Genomic DNA, 12,477 nt, shown 5'->3' with positions numbered 1-12,477 from the left:
ATTCTTCATGGCCGCAGTTTGATTAAGAGCAACTCAGGACCCCTAATGAATTTACTGATATAACTGTGTTGTCTGTACCTTCACACCAGTCAGCAGTTCAGAGTTTATAGCCCTCTTACACTGAAAAAATATAACATTGGTTAAACTTATTGAAAAATATTTAACATTGACTCAGCATAAATCATTTATTCAGCTTAACCTGTATTTTTCATAATTTGCTATAAATATGTTTTGATCAATGATTATGGGGTGCTGTTTGGAGATTTTATATTTTATTGTTCAATATTTCAATATTTTTGTTGTTTGGAAGAGCCTCAAATGGAAGATATTTTAACTCAAACACATTACATTATTGCAGCAGATTTGTAAAATATTAAATAGAAATCTCTAAAGGTGGCATTAGGAATCAATCAATAGTTTTATTTCCACATATTCAGACATTTTTTTCAAATACATGTCTTTTTTCATTGAACACTCACATTGTCTAAACTGCATAATAACAGATCATTCAATTGTTAAAAGTGTTAATTTCTGTTTTTTAACATGTTACTTTTGGAAATAATGTCAGTTAATGTGTTAATTTTGGCAGCATATGACAACAAACTGAGGTGGCAAGGCATTTTTTAGGGGTGACAGCTGCCACCCCATCCCACCCCTCATAATCCGCCCCTGTATGGGCAAACACAACATAATTACCTTTCACTGTGTGTGAAAGCATTTGAAAATGGATTTGCACATTTACATGCCAGCTGCCAATTCATCAATTCATATCAGGCCATGATTTATGAGTGTGCCAGTGTTTCGTGACCTTACTGCACCCTTTAATTTTGAATGTTGTGTGGATCAAAAGAGGGCACCAGTGCAGTGACGGTCTTGACCACATGTCTAAACTTTTCTGAAACTGTCATTTTACTGTCCAACTATTTCAAAATTGGGAAACAAGCTAAAGAGAGCAGAAGTATTGATCACTTTCCATGCACAGTTGCAGTATAGAAAACACACACAGTGTAATGCATTTGCAACTTTTTATTGTTTACTCTCAGTCTATAGAAATATATACAGTAAATGTCAGTCTACAATATATATAAATTATGGCCTAAGGGGACAAAAAATACTGTTTATAAATGTCATTATCTGGTCAAGTAACATGATAGCTGGTTAGACGTTACAGGTGGCGAGTCCGTAGCCCAGGCAAGCCCATTCATTGGTCATCTCCATGAAGCCTGGTGCTGAGGTGAGCCCACTCGCTAGAATCAAAACATGGATGGAAATTAGGTCACTCCACATGGATGGCACTGAATGTTAGAGTTCATGCAAATAAATCAGCAGCTCTGCAGCAAATGACGTGAACAATGGTTAGTGATTCTGGCTCCTGAACTCACCTGACAGCAGGTTGTGAAGGTTGCAGTAGTTGAGGCCATTATCCAGAAGACTGCTGGACCCGAGAGAAGTGGACTGTGCCTGGTAAATAAGAAATTAAATAAACATATTTTATACTGTTTCTAACAAACATTCAACACGAAGACCTGTTTTTGTGCTGTGAGCCGTAGCTAACTTTTTTTAAACTCATCTCCTGAGTGTGTCAGTTAAATGTTTCATTGAAAATTAGCGTAATTGATACTTACAGACACATGGCAGCCACCGACCATCATGGTGGGACTCAGGGTAATAGTGATGTTCTGAACTTGGAGGCCATCAAGGGAAGTGTGGTTGGCTTTGATAGTTTTAGGGGTGGCTGACACAAGCTGAAACAGAACATATCATTACACTAAATATATGTTGTTGCTTTTTTCACATCAAAACAGACAGATTTGTAAACAATATAACACAATATACGTAAACTGAAATGGATCTTACCGTATACTGACATAAATCACAGCCATTCAGAGGGTTAAAGGTTTCAGTTTGTTGAATTAATGTCATACTGATTTCAGCACAATCTGTCGCAAAGAGCCTAGAAAAAGAGAAGTAACACAGTTACATCATTTCTGAAGTCGCATTAAAATACAGAAACACATAATGACTGCCTCAGAGCCAGATAGGCAATCCTAACTCACCAAATTGATCTGCAGAAGGGACTGTAAGGAAGAGGGGCTGGGGCAGTGACGGGGATGGCAGTTAAAGTGCCCAAACAGTCCTGCAAAGAGAGCAGAAGCCAGCAGCAGAGTCTTCATGGTCACAGTGAAGCAGGTTCTTCCTCCTGTAGAGCAGCGTGAGAGTGTGTCGGTGAGAGAGTGCTGGTTGCTGGCTGATTCCCTTGCAAGCCAATTTATACAAAATATCAGGCCTGTCATGAGGGCCAGTAATGATGCTTGGTGCTAATTAATTAAGGGTGTGACTCGTAAGGTCATGTGATCAGGTGATCACTTTTAATTACACAAGAATGCCCATCTCATTTTGAATTTGTCAAACTAATGTACCAAAATTATACTTTAGCTCATTTGTTAATATATTTGTGGGAGGGAATTGACAAAATATTTTATAAAGAAGAAATATCGACAGGTTTTCATAGTAATAATGAGAGACAACAATCGTTAAAAGTCAAATGTGCTGTCTTTTTTGAACGGGGCTCTTTCTTTTATATTAAAGGGTCCGTTTACCAATATTAGAGACTTCCCCCATCAGAGATTCAGGAGGTCAGGTTGGAGAAAAGAGGAGAAAACATCCAATTAAGGGCTGGTTAACACAAATTATGTCAAAACTTTGGTAAATTAATCCACTATCTGATGGCTTAATACAGGTGGGGGTATCTGGAATTTTGTCACTTTTTTTTCAAACCAAACCTTTAATAGATGTTTCTGGATGATTTAACTCACAATCTACATATCCCACTCAACAGATAACTAATTAGTCAACTGACTTGTGAATGATCATCAGACCTCTACCATGATAATGAAGAATAAAACGATTTCATGCACATCATTTGTTATTCATGTGGTCACTCTGTGCTTGTTAGTAGGATATATCTGCAGAATAAAGTTAGTGTGAGTACTGATCCTTCCAACTGTTGTGTTACCAACGTTTCAAAAGAATAAAAATGATGCCATGATGTACAGATAATAAAAGTCTCATCTCGTGATTTGTGAATGCAATTGAAGAATCCAATGATTTTACACACAACGCCATGATCAGCTATGGTAACTGAAACCACACACAAACTGGACTTATATTGGGAACTCTATTATTGAAGTTCAAATTATTCATTTAAAGAAAAACATCAGCTGACAGAATATATGAATATGACAAGACTTTGTGTTGTGTGTTAGAGGTGTTTGTGTGTCGCTGTCGGCCCTGGGAGCTGTGGAGTTCGGGGCATTAGCGTTTCACAGGGTCTCTCAAAGCCAGGTCAACACAGTCAGATAAAGAGCAATTTAGAAACCCTAATGGATTGTCTGAGATAACTGGGAGCCCCTATGGTGACTGGTCAAGTTGTTACCTTCACACCAGACAGCAGTTCAGAGTACACAACCATCTTACACTGAAAAAAGTATAACATTGTTTAAACTTGAAAAAACAGATGTAAGTGATCACAACAATATTTGACATTGACTCAGTATAAAATTATTTATTCAGTTTAACCTGTATTTTTTAAGTATGCAAACTATTTTCTGTAGGTTGAGCAAACTACTTATTTTAAGTTTCATAAAAGTAGTTGTCTTTATTGACTTAATGTAAATAAGCCATTCAGTTCAACATGAATTGTTTAACTCCATTTAAATCGTTTTTTGAGGTTTGGAACAAATAATTTGCTATGAATATTTTTTGATCAATGATTATGGGGTGCTGTTTGGAGATTTTATATTTTATTGTTCAATATTTCAATATTTTACATCAGTTACAGTTTAGTGGAAGCATTTGCAAATGGATGTGCACATTTACATGCCAGCTGCCAATTCATCAATTCATATAAGACCATGATTTATGAATGTGCCAGTGTTTAGCAACCTTACTGCACCCTTTAATTGTAAGTGTTGTGTGGATCAAAAGAGAGCACCAGTGCAGTGACAGTCTTGACTACATGTCTAAACTTTTCTGAAACTGTCATTTTACTGTCCAACTATTTCAAAATTTGGAAATTTGTGAAAGAGGAGAGGAAAATGTGAGGAAACAAGCTAAAGAGAGCAGAAGTATTGATCACTTTCCATGCACAGTTGAAGTATAGAAAACACAGTGTAATGCATTTGCAACTTTTTATTGTTTTCTCTGTCTATAGACATATATACAGTACATGTCAGTCTACAATATATATAAATTATGGATTCAGGGAAAGAAAATATTGTTTACAAATGTCATCATCCGGTCAAGTAACATGATAGCTGGTTAGACGTTACAGGTGGCGAGTCCGTAGCCCAGGCAAGCCCATTCATTGGTCATCTCCATGAAGCCTGGTGCTGAGGTGAGCCCACTCGCTAGAATCAAAACATGGATAGAAATTAGGTAACTCCACATGAATGGCACTGAATGTTAGAGTTCATTCAAATAAAGCAGCAGCTCTGCAGCAAATGACGTGAACAATGGTTAGTGATTCTGGCTCCTGAACTCACCTGACAGCAGGTTGTGAAGGTTGCAGTAGTTGAGGCCATTGTCCAGAAGACTGCTGGACCCAAGAGAAGTGGACTGTGCCTGGTAAATAAGAAAGCAAATAAACATATTTCACTGTTTCTAACGACTTATTGGTTTCTAACAAACATTCAACACAAAGACCTGTTTGTGTGCTGTGAGCCGTAGCTACAGTTATATTAACTCATCTCCTCAGTGTGTCAGTTAAATGTTTCATGGAAAATTAGCGTAATTGATACTTACAGACACACGGCAGCCACCGACCATCATGGTGGGACTCAGGGTAATAGTGATGTTCTCAACTTGGAGGCCATCAAGGGACGTGTGGTTGGCTTTGATAGTTTTAGGGGTGGCTGACACAAGCTGAAACAGAACATATCATTACACTAAATATATGTTGTTGCTTTTTTCACATAAAAACAGACAGATTTGTAAACAATATAACACAATATACGTCAACTGAAATGGATCTTACCGTATACTGACATAAATCACAGCCATTCAGAGGGTTAAAGGCTTCAGTTTGTTGAATTAATGTCATACTGATTTCAGCGCAATCTGTCGCAAAGAGCCTAGAAAAGAGAAGTAACACAGTTACATCATTTCTGAAGTCGCATTAAAATACAGAAACACCTAATGACTGCCTCAGAGCCAGATAGGCAATCCTAACTCACCAAATTGATCTGCAGAAGGGACTGTAAGGAAGAGGGGCTGGGGCAGTGACGGGGACGGCAGTTAAAGTGCCAAACAGTCCTGCAAAGAGAGCAGAAGCCAGCAGCAGAGTCTTCATGGTCACAGTGAAGCAGGTTCTTCCTCCTGTAGAGCAGCGTGAGAGTGTGTCGGTGAGAGAGTGCTGGTTGCTGGCTGATTCCCTTGCAAGCCAATTTATACAAAATATCAGGCCTGTCATGAGGGCCAGTAATGATGCTTGGTGCTAATTAATTAAGGGTGTGACTCGTAAGGTCATATGATCTTACTCTGCAGTCTTGTGGTGATCACTTTTAATTACACAAGAATGCCCATCTCATTTTGAATTTGGCAAACTAATGTACCAAAATTATACTTTAGCTCATTTGTTAATATTTTTGTGGGACGGAATTGACAAAATATTTTATAAAGAAGAAATATCAACAGGTTTTCATAGTAATAATGAGAGACAACAATCGTTAAAAGCCAAATGTGCTGTCTTTTTTGAACTGGGCTCTTTCTTTTATATTAAAGGGTCCGTTTACCAATATTAGAGACTTCCCCCATCAGAGATTCAGGAGGTCAGGTTGGAGAAAAGAGGAGAAAACATCCAATTAAGGGCTGGTTAACACAAATGATCTCAAAACCTTGGTAAATAAATCCACTATCTGATGGCTTAATACAGGTGGGAGTATCTTGAATTTTGTCACTTTCTTTTCAAACCAAACCTTTAATAGATGTTTCTGGATGATTTAACTCACTGATCTTCATATCCCACTCAACAGATAACTAATTAGTCAACTGACTTGTGAATGATCATCAGACCTCTACCATGATAATGAAGAATAAAACGATTTCATGCACATCATTTGTTATTCATGTGGTCACTCTGTGCTTGTTAGTAGGATATATCTGCAGAATAAAGTTAGTGTGACTACTGATCCTTCCAACTGTTGTGTTACCAACGTTTCAAAAGAATAAAAATGATGCTATGATGTACAGATAATAAAAGTCTTGTCTTGTGATTTGTGAATGCAATTGAAGAATCCAATGATTTTACACACAACGCCATGATCTGCTATGGTAACTGAAACCACACACAAACTGGACTTATATTGGGAACTCTATTATTGAAGTTCAAATTATTCATTTAAAGAAAAACATCAGCTGACAGAATATATGAATATGACAAGACTTTGTGTTGTATGTTAGAGGTGTTTGTGTGTCGCTGTCGGCCCTGTGAGCTGTGGAGTTTGGGGCATTAGCGTTTCACAGGGTCTCTCAAAGCAAAGTCAACACAGACAGATAAAGAGCAATTTAGAAACCCTAATGGACTGTCTGAGATAACTGGGAGCTCCTCTGGTCGTGTTGTCTGTACTTCACACCAGACAGCAGTTCAGAGTACACAGCCATCTTACACTGAAAAAAGTATAACATTGGTTAAACTTGAAAAAACTGACTTAAGCGATCACACAAAATATTTGACATTGACTCAGTATAAAATTATTTATTCAGTTTAACCTGTATTTTTTAAGTATGCAAACTATTTTCTGTAAGTTGAGCAAACTACTTATTTTAAGTTTCATAAAAGTAGTTGTCTTTATTGACTTAATGTAAATAAGCCATTCAGTTCAACATGAATTGTTTAACTCCATTTAAACAGTTTTTTGAGGTTTGGAACAAATAATTTGCTATGAATATGTTTTGATCAATGATTATGGGGTGTTGTTTGGAGATTTTATATTTTATTGTTCAATATTTCAATATTTTACATCAGTTACAGTTTAGTGAAAGCATTTGCAAATGGATTTGCACATTTACCGGTACATGCCAGCTGCCAATTCATCAATTCATATAAGACCATGATTTATGAATGTGCCAGTGTTTAGCAACCTTACTGCACCCTTTAATTGTAAGTGTTGTGTGGATCAAAAGAGGGCACCAGTGCAGTGACAGTCTTGACCACATGTCTAAACTTTTCTGAAACTGTCATATCCCTTTCCAACTATTTAAAAATTTGGAAATTTGTGAAAGAGGAGAGGAAAATATGAGGAAACAAGCTAAAGAGAGCAGAAGTATTGATCGCTTTCCATGCACAGTTGAAGTATAGAAAACACACACAGTGTAATGCATTTGCAACTTTTTATTGTTTCTCTGTCTATAGACATATATACAGTAAATGTCAGTCTACAATATATATAAATTATGGATTCAGGGAAAAAAAATATTGTTTACAAATGTCATTATCCGGTCAAGTAACATGAAAGCTGGTTAGACGTTACAGGTGGCGAGTCCGTAGCCCAGGCAAGCCCATTCATTGGTCATCTCCATGAAGCCTGGTGCTGAGGTGAGCCCACTCGCTAGAATCAAAACATGGATTGAACTTAGGTCACTCCACATGGATGGCACTGAATGTTAGAGTTCATGCAAATAAAGCAGCAGCTCTGCAGCAAATGACGTGAACAATGGTTAGTGATTCTGGCTCCTGAACTCACCTGACAGCAGGTTGTGAAGGTTGCAGTAGTTGAGGCCATTATCAAGAAGACTGCTGGACCCGAGAGAAGTGGACTGTGCCTGGTAAATAAGAAATTAAATAAACATATTTCACACTGTTTCTAACGACTTATTGGTTTCTAACAAACATTCAACACAAAGACCTGTTTGTGTGCTGTGAGCCGTAGCTACAGTTATATTAACTCATCTCCTCAGTGTGTCAGTTAAATGTTTCATTGAAAATTAGCGTAATTGATACTTACAGACACACGGCAGCCACCGACGATCATGGTGGGATTCAGGGTAATAGTGATGTTCTCAACTTGGAGGCCAACAAGGGAAGTGTGGTTGGCTTTGATAGTTTTAGGGGTGGCTGACACAAGCTGAAACAGAACATATCATTACACTAAATATATGTTGTTGCTTTTTTCACATAAAAACAGACAGATTTGTAAACAATATAACACAATATACGTCAACTGAAATGGATCTTACCGTATACTGACATAAATCACAGCCATTCAGAGGGTTAAAGGCTTCAGTTTGTTGAATTAATGTCATACTGATTTCAGCACAATCTGTCGCAAAGAGCCTAGAAAAAGAGAAGTAACACAGTTACATCCATTCTGAAGTCGCATTAAAATACAGAAACACATAATGACTGCCTCAGAGCCAGATAGGCAATCCTAACTCACCAAATTGATCTGCAGAAGGGACTGTAAGGAAGAGGGGCTGGGGCAGTGACGGGGACGGCAGTTAAAGTGCCAAACAGTCCTGCAAAGAGAGCAGAAGCCAGCAGCAGAGTCTTCATGGTCACAGTGAAGCAGGTTCTTCCTCCTGTAGAGCAGCGTGAGAGTGAGTCGGTGAGAGAGTGCTGGTTGCTGGCTGATTCCCTTGCAAGCCAATTTATACAAAATATCAGGCCTGTCATGAGGGCCAGTAATGATGCTTGGTGCTAATTAATTAAGGGTGTGACTCGTAAGGTCATATGATCTTACTCTGCAGTCTTGTGGTGATCACTTTTAATTACACAAGAATGCCCATCTCATTTTGAATTTGGCAAACTAATGTACCAAAATTATACTTTAGCTCATTTGTTAATATTTTTGTGGGACGGAATTGACAAAATATTTTATAAAGAAGAAATATCGACAGGTTTTCATAGTAATAATGAGAGACAACAATCGTTAAAAGCCAAATGTGCTGTCTTTTTTGAACTGGGCTCTTTCTTTTATATTAAAGGGTCCGTTTACCAATATTAGAGACTTCCCCCATCAGAGATTCAGGAGGTCAGGTTGGAGAAAAGAGGAGAAAACATCCAATTAAGGGCTGGTTAACACAAATGATCTCAAAACCTTGGTAAATAAATCCACTATCTGATGGCTTAATACAGGTGGGAGTATCTTGAATTTTGTCACTTTCTTTTCAAACCAAACCTTTAATAGATGTTTCTGGATGATTTAACTCACTGATCTACATATCCCACTCAACAGATAACTAATTAGTCAACTGACTTGTGAATGATCATCAGACCTCTACCATGATAATGAAGAATAAAACGATTTCATGCACATCATTTGTTATTCATGTGGTCACTCTGTGCTTGTTAGTAGGATATATCTGCAGAATAAAGTTAGTGTGACTACTGATCCTTCCAACTGTTGTGTTACCAACGTTTCAAAAGAATAAAAATGATGCCATGATGTACAGATAATAAAAGTCTTGTCTTGTGATTTGTGAATGCAATTGAAGAATCCAATGATTTTACACACAACGCCATGATCTGCTATGGTAACTGAAACCACACACAAACTGGACTTATATTGGGAACTCTATTATTGAAGTTCAAATTATTCATTTAAAGAAAAACATCAGCTGACAGAATATATGAATATGACAAGACTTTGTGTTGTATGTTAGAGGTGTTTGTGTGTCGCTGTCGGCCCTGTGAGCTGTGGAGTTCGGGGCATTAGCGTTTCACAGGGTCTCTCAAAGCAAAGTCAACACAGACAGATAAAGAGCAATTTAGAAACCCTAATGGACTGTCTGAGATAACTGGGAGCTCCTCTGGTCGTGTTGTCTGTACTTCACACCAGACAGCAGTTCAGAGTACACAGCCATCTTACACTGAAAAAGTATAACATTGGTTAAACTTGAAAAAACTGACTTAAGCGATCACACAAAATATTTGACATTGACTCAGTATAAAATTATTTATTCAGTTTAACCTGTATTTTTTAAGTATGCAAACTATTTTCTGTAAGTTGAGCAAACTACTTATTTTAAGTTTCATAAAAGTAGTTGTCTTTATTGACTTAATGTAAATAAGCCATTCAGTTCAACATGAATTGTTTAACTCCATTTAAACAGTTTTTTGAGGTTTGGAACAAATAATTTGCTATGAATATGTTTTGATCAATGATTATGGGGTGTTGTTTGGAGATTTTATATTTTATTGTTCAATATTTCAATATTTTACATCAGTTACAGTTTAGTGAAAGCATTTGCAAATGGATTTGCACATTTACCGGTACATGCCAGCTGCCAATTCATCAATTCATATAAGACCATGATTTATGAATGTGCCAGTGTTTAGCAACCTTACTGCACCCTTTAATTGTAAGTGTTGTGTGGATCAAAAGAGGGCACCAGTGCAGTGACAGTCTTGACCACATGTCTAAACTTTTCTGAAACTGTCATATTCCTTTCCAACTATTTAAAAATTTGGAAATTTGTGAAAGAGGAGAGGAAAATATGAGGAAACAAGCTAAAGAGAGCAGAAGTATTGATCGCTTTCCATGCACAGTTGAAGTATAGAAAACACACACAGTGTAATGCATTTGCAACTTTTTATTGTTTTCTCTGTCTATAGACATATATACAGTAAATGTCAGTCTACAATATATATAAATTATGGATTCAGGGAAAAAAAATTTTGTTTACAAATGTCATTATCCGGTCAAGTAACATGAAAGCTGGTTAGACGTTACAGGTGGCGAGTCCGTAGCCCAGGCAAGCCCATTCATTGGTCATCTCCATGAAGCCTGGTGCTGAGGTGAGCCCACTCGCTAGAATCAAAACATGGATTGAACTTAGGTCACTCCACATGGATGGCACTGAATGTTAGAGTTCATGCAAATAAAGCAGCAGCTCTGCAGCAAATGACGTGAACAATGGTTAGTGATTCTGGCTCCTGAACTCACCTGACAGCAGGTTGTGAAGGTTGCAGTAGTTGAGGCCATTATCCAGAAGACTGCTGGACCCGAGAGAAGTGGACTGTGCCTGGTAAATAAGAAATTAAATAAACATATTTCACACTGTTTCTAACGACTTATTGGTTTCTAACAAACATTCAACACAAAGACCTGTTTGTGTGCTGTGAGCCGTAGCTACAGTTATATTAACTCATCTCCTCAGTGTGTCAGTTAAATGTTTCATTGAAAATTAGCGTAATTGATACTTACAGACACACGGCAGCCACCGACGATCATGGTGGGATTCAGGGTAATAGTGATGTTCTCAACTTGGAGGCCAACAAGGGAAGTGTGGTTGGCTTTGATAGTTTTAGGGGTGGCTGACACAAGCTGAAACAGAACATATCATTACACTAAATATATGTTGTTGCTTTTTTCACATAAAAACAGACAGATTTGTAAACAATATAACACAATATACGTAAACTGAAATGGATCTTACCGTATACTGACATAAATCACAGCCATTCAGAGGGTTAAAGGCTTCAGTTTGTTGAATTAATGTCATACTGATTTCAGCACAATCTGTTGCAAAGAGCCTAGAAAAAGAGAAGTAACACAGTTACATCATTTCTGAAGTCGCATTAAAATACAGAAACACCTAATGACTGCCTCAGAGCCAGATAGGCAATCCTAACTCACCAAATTGATCTGCAGAAGGGACTGTAAAGAAGAGGGGCTGGGGCAGTGACGGGGACGGCAGTTAAAGTGCCAAACAGTCCTGCAAAGAGAGCAGAAGCCAGCAGCAGAGTCTTCATGGTCACAGTGAAGCAGGTTCTTCCTCCTGTAGAGCAGCGTGAGAGTGAGTCGGTGAGAGAGTGCTGGTTGCTGGCTGATTCCCTTGCAAGCCAATTTATACAAAATATCAGGCCTGTCATGAGGGCCAGTAATGATGCTTGGTGATAATTAATTAAGGGTGTGACTCGTAAGGTCATGTGATCTTACTCTGCGGTCTTGTGGTGATCACTTTTAATTACACAAGAATGCCAATCTCATTTTGAATTTGTCAAACTAATGTACCAAAATTATACTTTAGCTCATTTGTTAATATTTTGTGGGAGGAAATTGACAAAATATTTTATAAAGAAGAAATATCGACAGGTTTTCATAGTAATAATGAGAGACAACAATTGTTAAAAGCCAAATGTGCTGTCTTTTTTGAACTGGGCTCTTTCTTTTATATTAAAGGGTCCGTTTACCAATATTAGAGACTTCCCCCATCAGAGATTCAGGAGGTCAGGTTGGAGAAAAGAGGAGAAAACATCCAATTAAGGGCTGGTTAACACTAATTATCTCAAAACCTTGGTAAATAAATCCACTATCTGATGGTTTAATACAAGTATTTTGAATTTAGTTTTTTGTTTTTTTCAAACCAAACCTTTAATAAATGTTTCTGTCTAAGTTGACTCACTGATCTACATATCCAACTCAACAAAGAACTAATTAGTCAACTGACTTGTGAATGATCATCAGACCTCTACCA

This window comes from Dicentrarchus labrax, unplaced genomic scaffold (genome assembly GCF_905237075.1).
Source record: "Dicentrarchus labrax unplaced genomic scaffold, dlabrax2021, whole genome shotgun sequence".
Classification (NCBI taxonomy): domain Eukaryota; kingdom Metazoa; phylum Chordata; class Actinopteri; family Moronidae; genus Dicentrarchus; species Dicentrarchus labrax.
Note: the sequence above shows the minus strand (reverse complement) of the source record.